Genomic DNA, 22370 nt, shown 5'->3' with positions numbered 1-22370 from the left:
GGTGAGGAAACTGAGGCAGATAGAAGTTAAGTGACTTGCCCAGGGTCACAAAGCTGGTAAACATCTGAGGTCAAATTTGAACTCAAGTCTTCCTGATTCCAGGTCCAATACTGTCTCCCTTGCACATCTAGCTGCATGGGAGATGGAATGTCATCTACAAGGAATAGCAAGAAAGTCTGTTTGTCTAGAACATGGGTGGGGAACCTGTGGCCCTCTAGGTCCTCAAATGCAGCCCTTTGACTGAATCCAAATTTCCAAATCTGGATTTGTTCTGTGAAGTTTGGATTGAGTCAAAGGGCTGCATTTGAGGAGCTAGAGCGACACATGTGGCCTTGAGCTCACAGGTTCCCCAACCCTGGTCTAGAACACGTATTACATGAAAGCACTTGTGTGTCATAAGCCTAGAAGAGTTTTTTTTAATTTTAATATTTATTTTTATTTTTAGTTTACAACAGACGGTTCTACATAATTTTGAGTTCCAGATTTTCTCCCCTCCCTCCCCAAGACAGCATGGAATCTCATATAACTACCACGAATAACTTCGCATTGAATTAATTTATACACTAGTCAAGTTGTGGAGAAGAATTATGACCAATGGAATGAGTCATGAGAAAAAAGAAACAGAACCAAAACAAACAAAAAAAAAACCCAAAAACAAAAACAAAAGAGAAGAGAAAAAGGCAAGCATGAAGTGTGCCTCAGTCTGCATTCAAACTTCATAGTTTCTTCTCTGGATGTAGATAGCATTCTCCATCACGAGTCCTTTGGAGTTGTGCCTGCACCTTGTGTTGCTGAGAAGAGAGAAGTCTGTCAGGGTTGGTCCTCACGGAATCCATATTTCTGTGGTTGTGTACAGTGTTCTCCTGGCTCTGCTCCGCTCACTCAGCATTATGTCGTGTAGGTTTTTCCAGGTTGTTATGAAGTCCGTATCATCCCCATTTCTTATGGCACAATAGTATTCCATTACCTTCATATACCACAGCTTGTTCAGCCATTCCCCAATTGATGGGCATCCCTTTGATTTCCAATTCTTGGCTACCACAAAAAGAGCTGCCATAAATATCCTTGTACATATGGGTCCTTTTCCCACTTGTGTGATTTCTTTGGAATACAACCCTAGAAGTGGTATTGCTGGGTCAAAGGGTATGAACATTCCTGTGGCCCTTTGGGCATAGTTCCAAATTACTCTCCAAAATGGCTGGATCATCTCACAACTCCACCAGCAATGCAACAATGTTCCAATTTTCCCACATCCTCTCCAGCATTTATCATTTTCCTGTTTTGTTATTTTAGCCAATCTGACAGGAGAGATGTGGTACCTAAGAGTTGTTTTGATTTGCATTTCTCTAATCAGTAGTGATTTAGAGCATTTTTTCATATGCCTATAGATAGCTTTAATTTCTTCCTCTGAAAACTGCCTGTTCATATCCTTTGACCATTTCTCAATTGGGGAATGGCTTGTATTCCCATATATTTGGCTCAGTTCCCTGTATATTTTAGAAACGAGGCCTTTATCAGAGATACTAGTTGTAAAGATTTTCTCCCAGTTTTTTGCTTCCCTCCAAATCTTTGTTGCATTGGCTTTTTTTTTACACAAAAACATTTCAATTTAACATAATCAAAATTATCCATTTTGCATTTTGTAATGCTCTCTATCTCTTGCTGGGTCATGAATTCTTGCTTTTCCATAAATCTGATAAGTAAACTATTCCTTGCTCTCCCGAATTACTTATAGTATCAGCCTTTCCTCCTAAATCATGAACCCATTTTGACTTTATTTTGGTATATGGTGTAAGATATTGGTCTATGCCCAGTTTCTGTCCTACCATTTTCCAATTTTCCCAACAGTTTTTGTGAAATAGTGAATTATTAGCCCAGAATCTGGCCTCTTTGGGTTTATCAAAGAGTAGATTGCTATAGTTGTTGACTTCTCCATCTTGTATTCCTATCCTATTCCACTGATCCACACCTCTGTTTCTTAGCCAGTACCAGGTAGTTTTGATGACTGCTGCTCTGTAGTACAGTTTAATATCTGGTATGGCTAGGCCCCCTTCTCTAGCATTTCCTTCCTTTAATACCCTAGATATTCTAGACCACTTGTTTTTCCAGATGAATTTTTTTATAATTTTGTCCAGCTCAGTAAAATAATTTTTTGGTAGTTTGATTGGTATGGCACTGAATAGATATATTAATTTAGGTAAAATTGACATTTTTATTATATTAGCTCGGCCTAACCATGAGCAACTGATATTTTTCCATTTATTCAGATCTGACTTTATTCGTGTGCAAAGTGTTTAATAGTTATGTTCATAGAGGCCCTGGGTTTGTCTTGGCAAATAGACTCGCAAATATTTTATAGTGCTTACAGTAACTTTGAATGGAATTTCTCTTTCTATCTCTTGCTGTTGGGCTTTGTCAGTAATGTATAGGAATGCTGAGGATTTATGTGGATTTATTTTATATCCTGCAACTTTGCTAAAGTTGTTTATTATTTCCAATAGTTTTTTACTTGATTCTCTAGGATTCTCTAAATAAATCATCGTATCATCTGCAAAAAGTGATAATTTAGTTTCTTCTTTTCCTATTCTAATTCCTTCAATTTCTTTCTCTTTTCTTATTGCTACAGCTAATGTTTCTAGTACCAAATTGAATAGTAGGGGTGATAATGGACATCCTTGTTTCACCCCTAATCTTATTGGGAATGCATCTAGCTTATCCCCATTACAAATAATGCTTGTTGATGGTTTTAGGTAGATGCTATTTATAATTTTAAGGAAGGTTCCATTTATTCCTATGCTTTCTAGCGTTTTTAATAGGAATGGGTGTTGTATATTGTCAAAGGCCTTTTTTGCGTCTATTGAGATGATCATATGGTTTCTGCTAGTTTTTTTGTTGATATGATCAATTATGCTGATAGTTTTCCTAATATTGAACCAGCTTTGCATTACTGGAATAAATCCTACCTGGTCATAGGGTATTATTCTTGTGATGAGTTGCTGCAATCTTTTTGCTAATATTTTATTTAAAATTTTTGCATCAATATTCATTAGGGAAATTGGTCTAAAATTTTCTTTTTCTGTTTTGACTCTACCTGGTTTGGGTATTAGTACCATATTTGTGTCATAAAAAGAATTTGGTAGGACTCCTTCTTCACCTATTTTCCCAAATAGTCTACAAAGTATTAGAATTAGTTGTTCTTTAAATGTTTGATAGAATTCACATGTAAAACCATCTGGCCCTGGAGATTTTTTCCTAGGGAGTTCATTGATGGCATGCTCAATTTCTTTTTCTGAGATGGGGTTATTTAGAAATTTTACTTCTTTTTCTGTTAACCTGGGCAGTTTATGTTTTTGTAGATATTCATCCATATCTCTAAGGTTGTCAAATTTATGGGCATACAATTGGGCAAAATAATTCCTAATTATTGTTTCTATTTCCTCTTCATTAGAGGTAAACTCACCCTTTTCATTTTTGATACTGGTAATTTGATTTTCTTTCTTTTTTTAAATTAAATTGACCAAAGGTTTATCAATTTTATTGGTTTTTTCATAAAACCAGTTCTTTGTTTTATTTATTAATTCAATAGTTTTCTTGGTTTCAATTTTATTAATCTCTCCTTTGATTTTCAGTATTTCTAATTTAGTATTTAATTGGGGATTTTCAATTTGCTCTTTTTCTAGCTTTTTCAGCTGTATGCTTAGATCATTTATCTCCTTTTTCCCTATTTTATTCATGTAAGCATTTAGGGATATAAAACTTCCTCTAAGAGCTGCTTTTGTTGCATCCCATAAGTTGTGATGTGTTGTTTCATTTTTGTCATTCTCTTGAATGAAGTTATTGATTGTTTCTCTGATTTGTTCTTTGGCCCACTCATTCTTTAGAATTAGATTATTTAGTTTCCAAATAGTTTTTAGCTTATTTTTCCATGGTTCTTTATTTAAAATGATTCTTATTGCATCATGATCCGAAAAGGATGCTTTGACTACTTCTGCCTGTCTGCACTGGATTGTGAGGTTTTTATGCCCTAGTACATGGTCAATTTTTGAGTATGTGCCATGTACGTTTGAGAAGAAAGTATATTCCTTTTTATCCCCATTCAGTTTTCTCCAGAGGTCTATCATATCTGCCTTTTCTAAAATTCTGTTTACCTCCTTAATTTTTTTCTTATTTATTTTGAGGTTAGATTTATTAAGTTCAGAAAGGGGGAGGTTGAGGTCTCCCAATATTATAGTTTTGCTGTCTATTTCTTTCTGTAACTCCCTTAACCTCTCCTCTAAGAATTTATATGCCTTACCACTTGGTGCATATATGTTAAACAATGATATTGCTTCATTGTTTATGGTGCCTTTTAGTAGGATATAATATCCTTCCTTATCTCTTTTAATTAAATCTATCTTTACTTTTGCTTTGTCTGAGATTAGGATTGCTACACCTGCTTTTTTTACTTTATCTGAGGTGCAATATAATTTACTCCAGCCTTTTACCTTAACCCTATGTGTATCCCCCTGTTTCAGATGCATTTCTTGTAAACAGCATATTGTAAGATTATGGTTTTAATCCATTCTGCTATCCGCTTCTGTTTTATGAGAGAGTTCATCCCCTTCATGTTCAGAGTTATGATTTCTATCTGTGTCTTTTTCTCCATCCTATTTCCCCCTGTTTATGCTTTTATTTCTCCCTTTCCCCTTCTCCTCCTCAACAAAGTTTTGCTTTTGACTGCCGCCTTCCTCAGTTTAGCTTCCCTCTTCATTCCCCTCACCTATCTTACCATTTCCCACTTGCTACTTCTCCCCTCCCTTCTGACCACCCCCCTCCCTTTTTCCCCCCTTCCCCTCCTACTTCCCGTAGGTCAAGTTAGATTTCTAAACTTATCAGGTATGTTATTTCCTTCTTGAACCAGATCAGATGACAGTGACGCTCCAATACTGCTCTTCTCCCTCCCTTCTTTCCCTCTACTATAATATGTTTTTGTGCCTCTTCATTTGGTGTAATTTACCCTTTTCTACTACCTCCTTACCTCTTTTCTCATAGCCCTCCCTTTACATCTCTTACTTATATTTTTTATCTTTATGTCAGTTAATTTATACAGGCATTCACAATCTATGTGTATCCCTTTCAATTGTCATAATAGCTGTACCATTCTCAAGACTGACATATATATATGTATATATATATATATGAAACATACATATGATGATATAATCCCACATAAAGATATAGACAACCTCCCCTTATTGGTTAATAAGGTTTGTGGGGGTTTTCCCCCCAGGTTACCTTTTTATGTCTCTCTTGAGTTTTGTATTTGGAGATCAAATTTTCTATTGAGTTCTGGCCTTTTCATCAGGAAGGTCTGGAATTCCCTTATTTCATTGAATGTCCATCACCTTGCCTGAAAAATTATGCTTAGCTTTGCTGGATAGTTGATCCTTGGTTGTAGTCCCAGCTCTTTTGCCCTTTGGAATATTATATTCCAATTTCTCCTGTCTTTTAATGTGGAAGCTGAGAGATCCTGCGTGATCCTTACTGTAGTTCCACGATATTTGAATTGCTTCTTTTTGGCTGCTTGCAGTATTTTGTCCTTTAGTTTATACTTCTGAAATTTGGCTATAATATTTCTTGGTGTTTTCAGTTTGAGATCTCTTTCAGGGGGTGATCAGTGAATTCTTTCAATGACTATTTTGCCCTCTGGTTCTAGGACCTCTGGGCAGTTGTCTTTGATAATTTCTTTGAAGATACTGTCAAGGCTCTTTTTTTCATCGTGGATTTCCAGTAGATCAATAACTCTTAAATTGTCTCTCCTGGATCTATTTTCCAGGTTAGTTGTTTTCCCAATCAGATATTTCACAATATTTTCTATTTTTTCATTCTTTACATTTTGTTTTACTACTTCTTGGTGCCTCATAGATTCATTAGCTTCCACTTGCTCAACTCTAATTTTTAATGAGTTAGTGTTTTCATTTTGCTTTTGAGTCTCCTTTTCCAAGTGGTTGATTTTGCCTCTCAGGGTGTCATTTTCTCTCTCTAGATTCTGAATTTCCGTAGCCATTTCACCAATCTTATTCTTTAGGGACTTGATTTCTTCAGTGGATTTTTTTCCCATTTTTTCTTTTAGTTCCCTAATTTGGTTTTTAAAATCCTCCTTTAGCTCTTCCAGCAATGCTTTTTGGGCTGGAGACCAGTTCATATTACCTTTTGAGGTATCCGATGTATCTACAATGTCATTGCTGCCATCTTCCATATTGGTATTTTGATCCTGCCTGTCTCCATAAAAAGAATCTATTGTCCTCGATTTTTTTGTGTTCTTCTTCATGTTTGTTGGTTTGCCTTTTCTTGGCTTTACAACAAATTTCTGCCTTTGGGGTTCAGGGCTCTCTGTCCCAGCTTTCTTATTCTGGGGATTGTGAGTCTAGAATTATAGCCTTCAGTTTCCTGAGGTGTGGGGTAGGGGTCTGGCTCCCTGACTTCTCACTCCCTATGGGTGCTCTCCAGCAGTGTTGCTTTTCAGAAATTGTCTCAGCTGTTTGTTGTTTGAGCTGATGTCTAGCACTTCCCCTGGGGTAGCAAGATTATGTCCAGGCTCCTGGCATTGACCCCTGCCGACTCTGCCCCTCTGGGACTGATGAACTTCTACTATTTGACCACTGAAGCCCCACTTCTTTCTGCTCTGTTCCAGCGTTCTTTTTTTTCCCGAGGAATTCACTGGGTGAGGGGGGGAGGGATTAGAGCCCTTTACCTGGCCATTATGTCTCCTGGAAGCTCAAGGAGCCAAGATCAATTCCTTCAGGCTGCAAGCCTCAGGGCTCGGTATTTCCCAGCTGGTGGCATTGTGCTGCCTCTCCTCGCTTCCACAGACTGCTGTCCTGTGTTGGGAGGCCCGGGGATCTCCGCTGCTTTTGGGCACCCAGCTTTCTCCCAGCCTGTCTCCCACGTGGATTTCCCAACCGGCCGCTTCCGCTTTGGTCTGGAGCAGCTCCGCACGCCCCACACTGAGCACTCTCCGAGCCTACAGATTTGTGCCTTCGGCCTTTCAGACTCTCCCAGCTCAGAAATTTGCCCCACGCAGACTGCTTGCGGTTTCTGACTCTCTCAAATCTGCTCAAATTCACTCTTTCATAGGAATCTGACAGACCTTGTGAGAGAGCTCCAGTAAGACGCTGCCTTCATGTGGCCATCTTGGCTCCGCCCCCCATGAAGAGTTTTTAATGTTCATCAGAAAAAGTAACAAGGATACAGTAATAAGTAATAAGGATACATCTTAGTTCATTTCTTCCTGGCTCATTAGCCTTTTTTTCATGCCATTAGAAGGAAGGAGACTTAGTAATAATGCCATTGCCTTGTAGATCTTCCAGTGGCTTCCTCAGGAACTTTATCTTTAGGAAGGCATTTGGAGACCATTTTCTCATCCAGAGTACTAGATGTGTCACGTGTAAGGTTCCCTGGCATACCTTTCCCCCTTCCCCCAGGTTCTGAAAACCTCCAAATTTTGCTCTAAGTCACTTTCTCAGACAATCTTTCCATTCCTTAGTCCCTGGGAAGTCTCCAGTATCAAATCTTTCATACGCACCAAATGACAGTGAGAATTCAGTGAGCACCCCTGAATAGGTGGGCTGCAGAGTCCTGGTCTCGCTAACTTCTTCCCTTTTCTACATTTCTGCACAAAAAGCACGGCTGAGTGAGAGGATTCAGGTCCTGGGCCCTTCCCCACATCTTGCTGTTCTCAACAAACACTCCAAAGAGAAATGACTTTATCCCAGCCAAAGGAGAACCTCCATGGATACCTCTTGGGATGGAACACCCCAAAGGAGGTGCTATCCACCTTTTTTGGGTACTTAGGACATCACAGTACAGAGAGGAGAGAACTGGCTTCAATCTTGCCTCAGAGGCTTACCACTTGTGTGACCTTGGCCAACATATTTAATATGTCTGGGCCTATATTTCTTTGTCTGTAAAATGAAAGGGTTTGTCCTATTCAGTTCTAAATCTTTGATGCTTGGAAATTCCAGCTGTGCTAGGATATATCCATACAGTGGAGATTTATTTACATGGTGGACATTGAAGTCTAGCCGTAGCAGACTCTGTAGGAGTATGCACCTTAATTTTACTCATAAAGTTAATAGCCAGGTGCTCTTTCCATGACCATAAAAATGTTGTCACCAGCTAATCTGCCATTTATGCTAACCTGTGCTGGATTTTAAACTAAATCCATGGAAGCTTTGCAGGGAATAAAAACACAATTTAAATAGTGTCTACATTTGAGAGCTGAACATCTTGGCAGTGAGCCAGCACCTTGGCACTAATGTTGTCAAGAGCCAAAGTGTAATCAGCCTGGCCCACTAAGTGAGTTCCCAGAATGTGACACAGCCCTGAGAGGCAAGATTCCAATCCCTCTTTGGTAACCCTGGGCCATAATTTTGGACATGGACTTTTCTCCTCTGTCTTCATTCCAGTCATGGGGTTTAGTTGAGTCAACAAATGTAGCTAAAACTCCACAGGACTTGCTATTTCTTTTGCATTGTTCCTTAGGCAAGCTACTTTTCCTTTCATAGCTGAGCAGTTTGGTTGCTGAAAGAGGAAGGGGAAAAGGATTTGTTCCTCAAGAAGAAGAAAAAAATCAACTTGGGAAGTATGTAAGGGCTATTGTTCCTTTCATAGTAAAGACTTTGGTGGGTAAAAGGGGCAGAAAAATAATTTTTATTTAATTAAAAGTTGTTTTATGTGTAAAAAAGCAGTTTTCACATAATGTGTGAATAGTTTGGTTGCCAAAAGGGACAAAGCATGAACTTTCCTGTCAATAAAAATAGACTTAAATGACTTTGTAAAGGATGTGAGTAGTGGGCCTTTTGTTTCTGGACAGTTTGGTAGCTGAAAGGGAAGAGTTGTAATGAGAAAAAGATTTTGAGCTCCATACGGAATTCATTGAGGAAGACAGGAGAATGTCCTAAGGGTAGATATGTCACCAGGAACTGGATTGTGGGATACATTTTAATCCCATTGACCTCAAAGAAGGAGGGACACTGAGTGATGGTGGTAGAGTGAAACTGGAAGTGGCAGTGGAGAGCAAAGAGCATTCTGACCCCCCCCCCCCACCATGCCTAGACAGTTGAGGACTATGAGTAAAACCTCTCATCGATACAGTGGTGTTCCACTTTCCCATTGCCCTCTCGAAGGTGACTGTGAATTAATAGAGATAGTCAGTGCTTCATCAGTTTGAGAGCTGAAGAGAAGAACATTTTTCCAGCAGGGGAATTGGGAGGACCAGAAGGAGAACAGCAGGTGTTACGGATGTTCAGGTACAGATGTTGCTGAACAGACCAATAACAGATAAAGGCTTACAGTACAGATTTGTGGTTTTGCTCACTCATGTGCTTCCCTAGTAGGGTTTTGTAAATGTATGCCCACTCTCCTCCACAGATATCGAATACATTGCTGGGATAGTGTGACTTACATGTGGGCTGTGATGTATTGATTACTCCTGAATTTATGTTAGAAACTCATTGAATTATGTTATAAATATGTTGAGAAACTGTGACATATTTATTATTATTGCTTTTTTTTGTTGTTGTTGTTCAGTTGTGTCTCACCCTTTGTGACCCTAGGGACCACAGCACACCAGGCCCTTCTCTTCTCCACTATCTCCTCAAGCCTGCACAAGTTCATGTTCTTTGTTTCCAAGACACTCTCTATCCATCTCCTCCTCTGCCATCCCCTCTCCCTTTTGCCTTCAATCTTTCCCAGCATCAGGGCTTTTTCTAATGAGTCCCATCTTCTTATTATGTGGCCAAAGTATTTAAGCTTCAGCTTCAGGATTTGACCTTCCAGTGAATAGTTAGAATTAATTTCTTTAAGTATGATTGATTTGATCTCCTTGTTGTCCAAGGAACTCTCAAAAGTTTTCTTCAGCTCCACAATCTTGCATTTGGAAATAACAATGAAATAATACTGAATATGGAAACATAAAACAAACTTTGGATTTCCTATAAAGAATCAGGGAATAATACTCTGAATTCTTGGAGTTCTTCAACTCAAGGCCGGTCTTATGCACCAGCAGATGATAACTTGCAATGATTTAAAGGAGCTAGAAAGTTCTCTATTCATTCTTCTCACAAACATATCTCCTACACCCAGGGGTCCCAATATCTTAAAATTCAATTACTAGAGATTAGTTTCTTCTATTCACACTTGTGGATTAGGTCCTGAGGAGGACTGTTCTAGTTTTAGAGATACCTTACAGGTATCCACTTTTAAAACTATAGCTCACAAGCCCCCACTGCTGCACTTTCCATTCATAGTCAGCCAAAAGACACAATTAGCTCTTTTTGGGTTTTTTTTTGGCAGAGCAATTGGGGTTAAGTGACTTGCCCAAGGTCACACAGCTAGTACATGTGTCAAGTGTCTGAGGCCAGATTTGAACTCAGGTCTTCCTGACTCCAGGGCCAGTGCTCTACTCACTGTGCCACCTAGCTGTCCCCACAATTAGCTCTTGGCAAAGATATTTACTAAGATGGGACAGTAAAAGATAGGTAGCAGAGTAGATAGAAGTCCTGGAGTCAGGAAGCCTCATCTTCAGAGTTCAAATCTGGCCTCAGACAATTTAGGTGTGTGATTCTGGGCAAATCACTTTACCCTGTTTGCCTCAATTTCCTCATCTATAAAATGAGCTGGAGAAGGCAATGGCAAACCACTCCGGTATCTCTGCCAATAAAACCCCAAGATGGGGTCATGGAGAGCCAGACACGACTGGAAAACAACTGAACAACAACAAGAGCACAATAAAAATAGTAGCCACAAAACACTACCTTCTTAAACCTGGGGAGCATTCTTTCACCAATTCATAAGAAGTCCATGGGGAGAGTGGTTACAAAGGGATGAATATGTGTAGGGAACATGTGTGGCCAAGGTAGCTCCCAGCTACAGAACAGTCAGCCTTCGAAGACTTTTTTTGTATTTGTTAAGTCATTTCTCTAACCCAACTCTTCACTGACAGGCTTAGCTTTCTCCCAAGTCCATCATCTGCTCTCTTCTCTGCTGCCAGAGGTTATGCTCTTTGAGGATGGTTCTGACCCTGAGCGATTGCTTCTCTGTATCCATGTCTGTTTGGGGTGTGTGTCTCTTCTTCCTCAGCTGTGGATTAAATGCATATCTCCCTCTGGGTATCTCCTCTACTGGATCCATCTCATAGTCAATGGGGAGGAAAAGTTCTTTCTCCCTTCCACCCCAAGTTTGATCCCCTCTCAGGCTCTGAGTTCTTTCTCCACTGCTGGCTCTTGCTAGTACTGCTTCAAACTGACTGGGTTTTGTCTTTTAAGAGTGAACTGCAGGCATAGCCCATCACTGCCTACCCATAGTCATTGTTCCTTTCTGACTCAGAGAGAAGTATTCGTATTTCATAAAGAAATCACCTGTTGTTAACACCTTGGTAAGATAACAATGCCTCATCACTTGTGATTACCTTTGACTCCATCAGCTGTGCTGAGGGTAGAGTAGGGGAACCAAACTCCTCCCCCCACTTCCACCTTATGCTATTCCACAGCCCGGAATGGATTTTTTGGCTGAATACTGCCCCACTTCCACAGCTGGGTACGTCTGAAGCTTTTCTCTATTCAGTCTTCATCTTTTTGTTTCTCATATGATCGTTAGCTTTTCAAATGCTACCTACCCCCATGGAGTGCTGTAGGTCTCATCAGCAGGCCCCTCAGGATCTTCTCCATCAAACTCATCTTTGTTAAGCATAACCTAAATGAGGATGGATTTTTTCACAGCCAGTCCAGTGTCAGCTCATTCCTAAGTCTGTTGAAAATCCTTCCCTGGGTTCTCAGTGACCATATTAAACTGCATTCACTGTAATGAGATCAGCTCACACTCACTGTTTGCCCTTTTCCAGGCTGCACATTTCTCTTTCTAAGCCTGTCTTACAGTGTAATATATACCAGATACCAAAAATCCATAGAGGCAGGCCAAAAGAAAAGGTGTTTGTATATGAATTGAGGAATTAATATCCTGTAACATTTAACCTCTGTCTTTTTAAAATAAACTCTAGCTTGGGGTTGTAGGGAAGGGAGTTAGGGGTGGGGTAGAGAAGAGGGGAAGGGATAATGGAAGGGTGGGGGCAGGAAAGAGAAGGCCAACTGCCAGAGAGAAGCAGATTGGTGGAGTGGAGAGAGCACTGAAGAGGTAGTCACGGAGACCAGGGTGTGAGTGCTGGTTCTGCCACTAGTTCCTGTGTGACGTTGAAGACAGTGCCACCTCTCTGGGCTTTAGTTTGCTCATTTAGAAAATAACACGTTTGGAGTATATGAACTTTAAGAGATAACAGTTTATATTTCTTTTTCAGGCCTAATTTCTCATTTATCTCCTCTCAACTGCATGATTTGCAATAGCCTCCTAATTGGCTCTAATTGGCTCATTGTTTCTAATCTGCTTTCTGATTTGCCTAATCTGTCATGCATCATCTCCACAGCAGCCAAAATAAACTAAAACATAGGACTGACCCTGTAGCTCTCTTGCTCAAAAAATTTCCATAGCTCCCTATTGACTTTATGAGGGAACAAGTAGTTATGCCTCAAAGAAAACTATTGACTTGTAACATGGATGCAAATAGGATTACTTTTTTAATTTAAATTTTAAAGACATTTATTAAGTGCCTATTATTTGTAGGCACTGTGCATTTTACAAATATTGTCTCATTTTATCTCACAATAACCCTGGGAGGGTAGGCGCTAGTTTACAACAAATTCTAACAAATGAAAAAGCTTCTACTTAGGAAAGGAGTCTCACAAAATGGGGTTGTATTTACAATTTCAGTATTCCAATAAGTAATTATGATAATAAAACAACAACAATAATACTTAGCTTCCCTTCTGTAAGAAGGCATTAATATAGCAGGAAGGAAACAAGCATTTATTAAACACCTACAATGTGCCAGACACCATGCTAAGAGCTTTAAAAATATCTCATTTGATCCTCACAACAACGCTGTTAGGTTGGGGCTATTTTTATCCCCACTTTACAGTTGAAGAAACTGAACCAAATAGAGGTTAAGTGACTTGCCCAGGGTCACACACCAGATCTGAACTCATCTTCTTGACTCCAGGTCTGATGCTCTCTCCATGGTACCACTTAGCTGGCACCTCTAAAACCAAAGATTTAGAAATGCGAAGGAACCTTAGACACAATTTAGTTCAATCTCTCATTCATAGAAGGGAAAGCCAAGTTCCTGAGAGGATATGTATGTTAGTCAGGACACAGGAGGAGGCAGTAGCAGAGCCAGGATTGCACCTCAGATTCTGTGCAGGGTTCCATCATGCTCTGCTGCTGCAATGACTTCCTTCTGTAGGTCAAAGCTAGTGACAGACCTTTTATGGTCCAAAAATAACAGTATCAGGTCTGCTCTACATGGACAAGATAGGAACCTTCACTAATCCCATGTTACAGCCCACTCATACCCGCCATGGAGCTCTCCACGGTCCTTTGGGTGACTCCCAATGTGTATTCTTCAGGTAATGTTATTTCATAACCTGTAGTCACACTGTTTTAACACTAAACAAATATTAGAGTTAAAAAGATGAGCCTTTGCCTCAGGGGGGAGCTTGGGGCCTTTAAAAGCTCTGTCTAGTGTCCTGAAGGCCATCTATTCTACAGTCTGCTCTCCCTCTTCTGTTCAATTGTTAACTCAGCCAGGTTGTTCAGTGGATAGAGTGCTGGGCCCAGAGTCAAGAACATTGAGTCTGAATCTCATTTTAGGTACTTATTAGCTCTGTGGCTCTGGTCAAGGCACTTAACCCTTCTCAGGCTCGATATTAAATTGGGATAGTAATAGCACTTGCTTCACAGGGTTGTAAGGATCAAATGAGATGATCGATGGAAATCACATAGCAAACCTTAGAGCACTACGACGAGCACTATAATGAGCTAGTTAGCATTGTCCATGGGCAGAGATGCTCTGGGATAGAGGAACTAACTGATGGGCCAGTTCTAGGAGTACTCTATACAGAATCACACGGAAGAAGTAATGTAAGGACATCCTCTAATACATGTGCAACCAGAAAAGTCATTTGGCTAGTTTCCTTGCAAAAGCAAAGGATGATAGTCTAGCTCACTGCTTCCCTGAGGTTCACATAATGTTAAGAGAAGCCACATGTTGTAATGATAAGAGCTTTGTCTTTGGAGTCAGAGGACTAGGGTTTGAATCTCAGCTCTATGACTTTGGCCAAGTCAGTTACCTCATCCAAAATGAGGCAGTTAGACTTGAGAGTCCTTATATCCCTTCCCACACAAAATCTATGATCTTACAAACTGGAGTAGGATACCTAATATGGTGGGGATGGACAACAGTATCCTGGGGAGGAGAGTATGAATGTCCCACATTAGGACAAACAGGACTTGTAGAAAGAAAGGGATGACAGCTTTCCTGCCCTCTGCCCTGGTCAAACCACATCTGCAGCACTTTGTTTGATTCTGGGCACCACATTTTAGGGAGAGCATTGGTACACTAGAGATTATTCTGAGAAGGGCAACCAATATACAGATGGGTTTGAGTTCATGGCTGAATAGAGGACATTTAGCCTGGAGAAGAGAAGACTTGGGATGGACAGGACACATTTCCAAGTATTTGAAGGGCTCTCGTTAGACAAGAGATTAGACTTGCTTGCTTGGCTCTGAGTTGGAAAGAACTAGGAGCAATGTTTATATGTAAGGTATGTATGTCCACATGGGTCTGGCTAGCTGTGGCTCATGGGGAGAACTGAATAGATGATAAATCTATAGTTTGCTCCACCCACACTTCTCCAAGGGAAACTTTGATTTCTGCTGCTGCTGGGGGGCAAAGTCTGGGTCCACAGCCTGGCCACTATATTCTCCTCAGAAAGGGTCACTAGACTAGAATCATATCTATCTGACCTCTAAATATTTTTATTCTAAACGACATAATTTTTAGGTCGAAGACACAGAACACTGAGTTGTCAATTTATCCCAGTGAGGAGAGTACTTTGCAAATGGGCTTGAGTTTCTGGTTACATTTGGAAATTGCACAATGGTAGATTTAGGGCTGAAGTCAGGGGAAAGAAGTCTTAATTAGGCTTGATGTCAGGATTAACTCTAATAATTAGAATCATTCCCTAGTAGAATGACCTTAGGAGATGACAATAACAATAAATTAAGGAGAAAGTGGGTTGATCAGGGGATCAACCGACTTCAGTCAGTGGGTTCTTTTTTTTCCTTCTTCACTTTTTTCTCCTCAGAGGAGAGACAAGAGTGGACCTGGGTTGGGGGCCAAGGGTGGAGAAGGAGAAGAGTAGAAAGACCGTGCACAATCAACTCTCCCCAGGAACAGGTAATAGCTGCCAAGGAGAAGACAAACTTGGCAAATACAGGTGCTTACCTACAGCATTCTTGTCACTATGCCCAAGAGGAGAGTAACCCCTAGTGGACTTTCCCAGTCCATGATGACAACAGCCATGGCAGCAGTGATGTATTGAGTTCCTACAGAAGCACATGGGAAATACAGCTATGAGCTTGCCAGCATCATCAGAGAGGGAAATGTTACCAAACCCTAATATGTTGTTTAAAGAAAGGGGAATCTAATGACCTAGCCAGTGTAATCCTGAATCTAGCTTTCTAGTAGAGAAGGGAGATTTCTTGGGCTTTCAAGTTTTTTTTTCTTTCAAGTTTTGAGAGCTGTCCTCAGAATAATCCTCAGGTTTAAGAATTTGGATATTTGAAGGGATGGGGACCGTCTCTTGAAGAAAATATATTTTCCAGATGTCATCACTAGAATCTTGATTAGCAACAGTAACTGGATTAAAGCCATGCCAAGGGGTGCAAGATAGAGGGGGCCTTGCCAACTCTACAATTTCAGTGCGTGATCCCAACAGTGCAGACCTGGTTGGGATAGGGTTGCATGTCCAGCAACCCCAAAGTATGTTTGTCTTTCAGGAGAAGTCTCAACCATGGAGGGGTAAGATGAATCTCTGAAGAACTATATAAGAGCCAAGAGAATATAGGACTTCCTCCAAACGTCAAGTTGTTGCCCTGCTGGCTGCCATCAGTTCATATCCTGATGAGAGCTTGTGAGCCATTGTATATTTTCTATATTTCTTTATGACATTTCATGAATTCTCTGTACTTTTTCCATTGGTACAATTTGGAGGAATTTGAAACTTGGTCTTCTTTACTCCAAGTCCAATACCACATCTATAACATTTCCTAGTGGCCAATCAATTACTTCTCAATTTAAATTTTATAAATTTATAAATTTTATGAAGTGTCTACTATATTTTAGGATAGGTGTTGGGGATAAAAAGCCAAAAGCCAAACAGTACCTGCCCTCAAGCAGCTTCTATTCTATCAGGGGAAGCAAAATGTACACATCAGTGTAGCACTCTTGCTTTGGCATATAGGGATGATCACACAGGGCATGATCACTGTTACCATTACTAGTTCTAGTCAACCATGTGAGAACTTTGGGGCCCTCTTCCAGCCATGTGTAATTTGTGACTAAAGAGATCATGTTTTGTCATCCCAAAATCTTTGCCTGTGAAGATGGAAGAGCTGATAACTCAGGGTGTAACAATCACCTCAAGTCTCTCTCTACCTTTCCAGTTATGAATTATATCAAGACTGTTTTGAAATTTGTTCCAAAAGGAGAGTGGGGGCCAACTCCTCCCTTCCCCATGTGGCCTTGTAATAGAACATGGCATCTAATACACACATCCTGACTAGGCAACCTTGAGCCCAAGTTTAGGCTGCATCTTTCATGTTTATTCTTTCCTGATCATAGTCAAATTACACTTCTCCCTAGATGGATGTCTCTAGGCTTGGAGACAACCTTATGAGGTCTAGAGGTTCCACTGGATCTATGCTGAATGGCAGCAGAGAGGGAATCCTTGACAAATACTCCATTGCTTTTAGAGATGATGACCACTAACCAGAGGACCAACTGTCATTTTTACCAACAGACACACTGGGAGTAGTTTGGATAGCATAGAAAAGAGGTGAAATGTGAAATGTCTAAATAGCAGTCAAACTCTTCTATTTTCTGATGAGGTTTCAGTATCATCCTCTTAGCGGACTATAATAGTAATTTTAAGTTAAGTTATTGGATCTTGTTTAAATTATTGTGTTTACGAATTCTGAGTATTTTATGTTTAGCATTTCTATATCTTACACATCATATATCTTATCATATTGGATATTGAGTGCCTTTCTGTAGCCCTGCTCTTGGGGAACACTAGATATCAACCAAAATCTAAGCTATAAGTAAAATTCTTTCCGGGACACTGAAGTATGCATGAGGAGGAATGGGGGATCAGAGTAGAAGAACAGGGAGCCAAACCTAATTTGAGGCCAGGTTCTGAAGGACTGAACCCAGACTGGACAATGTGCCTGGGTAGAGACCAGAAGGGTCCCTTGGTGGCAAAGGAAGTGGGATTGTACCCAAGCTGAAAGAAGAGTTAAAATAAATTTTTCCTGTGTACTATGGATTGTACTCAAGGAATGTAACTAGAGTTTATGCTATCTTTCCTCCCAAGTTTTTGGTATTCTTTGTATAGTCAGCAATTTGCCATCAACTGGAACACTCCACTGTCTACTAGATCAGTCAACCGCTTTATTGGGTTTAAGACTTGCTTCCTACCTGAAAAAAAAACACAACTTTTTTTTTTACCCTGGCTTGAAAATGAGGTATTCTGAGTAGAATGGTAGAATATAGGAAGAAACCCAGCTAAACTCATTCATCATTCCCAACATTCCCCTCCAAACAACTTTAAAATAAGTCCTCAAATAAATGTTGGGGTGGCAGAACCAACAAAGTTGAGGTGAGACACTTTTCCAATCTAAGACAACTTAGAAGGTCAGCAGGACAGGTATGTGATACTGGGGTGGGCACCAATGTGGACCACATGTGGTGACAGTACCAGCCGTAGACCTTGGAGGTGGTTATGACAGCAGCAGCAGCAGCAGCAGCAACAGCTTCAGGAACTCTCAGCTCAGAGATGGTAAGGGAGTTGAACAACTGGTCAGAAAGAGAATTCAGGGGACCCTTTGCAGGTACTTGATGCAGCTGGTGCTGATTGAGAACCCTATTGCCCATATGCAGATCTGGGTTGCAGTTCCAGGGCATAGAGGGGTGATTGAGGTGGCTCACAAGAAAGGAGGGGCCCTGGTCATAATTCCAAGATAAAGAGGAGTCCTAGTGTTTGTGGCCCCAGGAGAGCAGGGGCTCTGGTCACAGTTCCAGGGCCAAAAGAAGTAGTAATGCTTGCAGCTACAGTGACTCAGGGAACCTTCCTAGGTACTGCAGATCAGGAGAGCAGTGACCACACCTCTCCCTCATCTCACCATCTTGGAAGCACCAAAAACTTGCAGACCCTCTGAAAATAGCTGTATGAAAAAGCCTAAAGCTTAGGACAGTGCCTCCCCACCTCCAGGTGAGCAGAGCCCAACTTTAATATCAAGTTCAAAATCAAAAAATAGGTAGAAAAATGAGCAAACAACAACAAAAAAGAAATTGACCATTAAAAGTTGCTATGGTAGTAGGGAAAACCAAAACAAAACTCAGAAGATGACAATATGAAAACAACTACAATCAAAGAAAAATGCTAATTGGAGCAAAGCCCAACGAGAATCCCCAGAAGCAATAAAAAATGGGATAAGAATGGTAGAGGAAAAACTGGGAAAAGAAATGAGACAGATGCAAGAAAATTATGAAAAGATAACAGTTTGTTAAAAAAAAAGAGGCACAAAAATACTGAGGAAAATGACACATTAAAAAACAATTGGCCTAATTATACAAGAGGCATAAAAATTCACTGAAGATAAAATAATTAATTTAAAAGCAGAATTGGCCAAATGGAAAAAGAGGTACAAAACCTCACAAAAGAAAATGATTGCTTAAAAATTAGAATTGGGCAAGTGACTCATGAGCCATCAAGTAACGACAAGACAAGGTTAAAAGAATGGAAAAAGAAACATAATGTGAACCATCTTATTAGAAAAACATCTGACCCAGGAAATAGAGTGAGGACAGCCAATTTAAGAATTATTGGACTACCTGAAAGCCATCATCAAAAAAAGCCTAGACATCATCTTTCAAAAAAATTATCAAGGAAAACTGCACAGATATCTTAGATCTAGAGGATAAAATAAAAGTTGAAAGACTCCAACTTCTGAAAGAGCTCCCCAAATGAAAATTTTCAGGAATGTTCTAGTCAAATTCCAGAACTCCCAGGTCAAGGAAAAAAAATATTGCAAGCAGCCAGAAAGAAGGCATTCAGATATAGTGGAGCCACAGTCAGGATCACACAAGATTTAACAGCTTCTATATTAAAAAAAAATGGAAGGCTTGGAATATGACATCCTGGAGGGCAAAGGAGCTAGGATTACAAATAAGAATAACCTACCCAACAAAACTAAGTATATTCTGGGGAAAAAGTGGACATTTAATGAAATATAAGACTTTCAAGTGTTCCTGATGAAAAAATCAGAAGTGAATAGAAAATCTGATATTCAGACAAAGGACTCAAAGGAAACATAAAAAGATAAAGATGAAAGAGTAATCATAAGGGACTCAAAAAAGTTAAACTGTTTACATTCCTATATGGGAAGATGATACATGTAACTCCTAAGAATTTTATCATTTTTATGTCATTAGGAGGAATCTATATAGACCGACAAGATGAGTATAAGTCGATTATTTTGGGATGATCTCCCCCAAATAAAGACAGGAAGAAAGAAAAGGGTGAGAAAGAAGGATGCATTGGAAGAAGGGGAAAGGGAGAAGTAGAATGGGGAACTTCTTCTTATGTAAAAAAGGCATGCAAAAATGAGCTTTTATAGTAGAAGGGAAAATGGGGGTGGCAGGGTTTGAACCTTACTCTCATCAGATTTGGTTCAAAGAGGGAAGAATATATACATATATACATATATATGTATATATATACTAGAAGGGGAAGGGGATAAAAGTTGTAGGTGAAATAACATGATAAAAGGGAGAGTAGATTAAGGGTGGCAGCAGTCAGAAGCAAAACAGACTTTTGAGGAGAGACAGGATAAAAAGAAAGCTAAACAGAAGAAAATAAGATGGAGGGAAATACACAGTAAGAACTGTGAATGTGAACAGGTTGAGCTCACCCATGAAACAGAAGCAGATAACAGAATGGATTAGAAACCAGAATCCAACAGTTTGTTGCTTATAAGAGACAGGAAGTCACACACAGAGTTAAAAATAAAGGGCTGGAGCAGAATCTATTATGTTCCCATTCAAGTAAAAAAAGGCAGAGGTCGCAATCATGATCTCAGATGAAGAAAAAGCAAAAATTTACCTAACTAAAAGAGATAATCAAGGAAATTTCATTTTGCTAAAAGTGCCATAGACAATGAAGTAATATAAAAACTTTGTACAATAAGTTTCTCTGATAAAGACCTCATTTATCAAATACATAAGGAACTGAGTCAAATTTATGAAAATAAGAGCCATTCTCCAATTGATCAATGGTCAAAGGATATGAACAGGCAGTTTTCAGAAGAAGAAATCAGTTATCTGTAGTCATATGGAAAATGTCCTAAATCTTTATTTATTAGAGAAATGAAAATTAAAACAACTCTGAGGTATTAGCGCTATCAGAAATGACAAATGCTGGAGGGGGATGAGGGAAAATAGGTGCGAAAATAAATTGTTGGTGGAATCGTGAACCAGTCCAACCATTCTGGAAAGCAATTTGGAACTATGCCCAAAGAGCTATAAAACTGTGCATTAACCTTTGACTCAGTGATATCACTACTAGTTCTGTTATCGCAAAGAGATCAAAGGAAAAGGAAAAGGACCAATATGTACAAAAATATGTATAGCAGCTCTTTTTGTGGTAGCAAAGAATTGGAAAATTGAAGGGATATTCACTAATGGGGGAATGGCTGAACAAGTGGTGGTATATGACTGTGATGGAATGCTATTGTGCGGTAAGAAATGAGGAGGGGGATGGTTTCTGGGAAAAAAAAACAACATGACATGAACTGATACAAAGTGAAGTAGAAGAACCGAGAGATCATTATGTACAGTAACCGCAATGTTATAATGATGATCAATTGTGAAAGACTTGGCTACTCTGATCAATACAATCCTTACCAGCAAAGGTCTGTATAGTCAAAGCTATGGTTTTTCCAGTAGCAATGCATTACTATGAGAGTTGGACTATAAAGAAAGCTGAGTGCTGCACAATCGATGCTTTCTAATTGTAGTGCTAGAGAAGACTTTTGAGAGTCCCTTGGACAGCAAGGAGATCAGATCAGTTGATACTTAAATTAATTCAGGCTCTTCACTGGAAGGTCAAAAACTGAAGCTGAAGCTTAAATACTTTGGTCACATAATTCATTGGAAAAGGCCTTGACTTTGGGAAACATTAAAGGCAAAAGGAAAAGAGGATGGGATGGATAGATAGGATCATGGAAACAATGAACATGAACTTGGACAGACTTCAAGAGATAGTGGAGGATAAAAGGACCTGGTGTTCTATGGTCCATGAGGTCAACAAAGGTCAGTCATGACTGAATGACTGAACAACAAACAACAACAACAGTAAATACAATGATCCAAGACAATTCCAAAGGACTCATGGTGAAAAAATGCTATACACCACCAGAAAGAGAATTGATGAACTCTGAGTGCAAATTGAAGTGTAATTTTTTCATTTTCATTTTCTTTTGCAATATGGCTAATATGGAAATATATTTTGCATGATTTCACATGTACAATTGACATAATTTTGCTTCTCAATGGGTAGGGGAGGGTTAGGAGGGAGGGAAGAGAATTTGCAACCCAAAATGTAAAAAGAAAAGAATGTTTAAAATAAACAATCTGTTAAAAAAAAAGAAAGAAAGAAAATGAGGTATCCTATCAATTCAGAGAAATAGAAATCAAATCCAAAGAAATTATTTGGTGATTAGACCATCTTTTTAAATTAAAGGAATGTGTGAGATTTCTAGTTCCATTTGGTTTCCTAAATGTTGAATTGGGTTTCTCCTCTAGGGTTCAGGATTTCAGTTATAGTAACACTCTAACTTGAATGAGTCCTTCTTATTCTCGTCCCCACCTGAACTAGCTTTTGAGCCAAGCAGATGCTAAGGGAAGACAGATTTCAGGAAGTTTTGAGCTTGAAATATTGAAAGACCATGCCTTGAGAACCAATTGAGAGTCCCACTGTGAGAGCTGAGCAGTGGGAAGAGGTATGCTGCTCTGACAGTAAGTGTGATCAAGACTAGAGTGAAAAAAAATGCATAAAGGAAAATCATCCCTATTACTGCCCATGATTGATGTGTAGGTGAGGAGGACCAGGATGGGATCGATAAAGGGGGATGGAAGCCTTGAGAAGAAGACAAAGCAA

This window comes from Trichosurus vulpecula, chromosome 6, assembly GCF_011100635.1.
Source record: "Trichosurus vulpecula isolate mTriVul1 chromosome 6, mTriVul1.pri, whole genome shotgun sequence".
NCBI lineage: Eukaryota > Metazoa > Chordata > Mammalia > Diprotodontia > Phalangeridae > Trichosurus > Trichosurus vulpecula.
Note: the sequence above shows the minus strand (reverse complement) of the source record.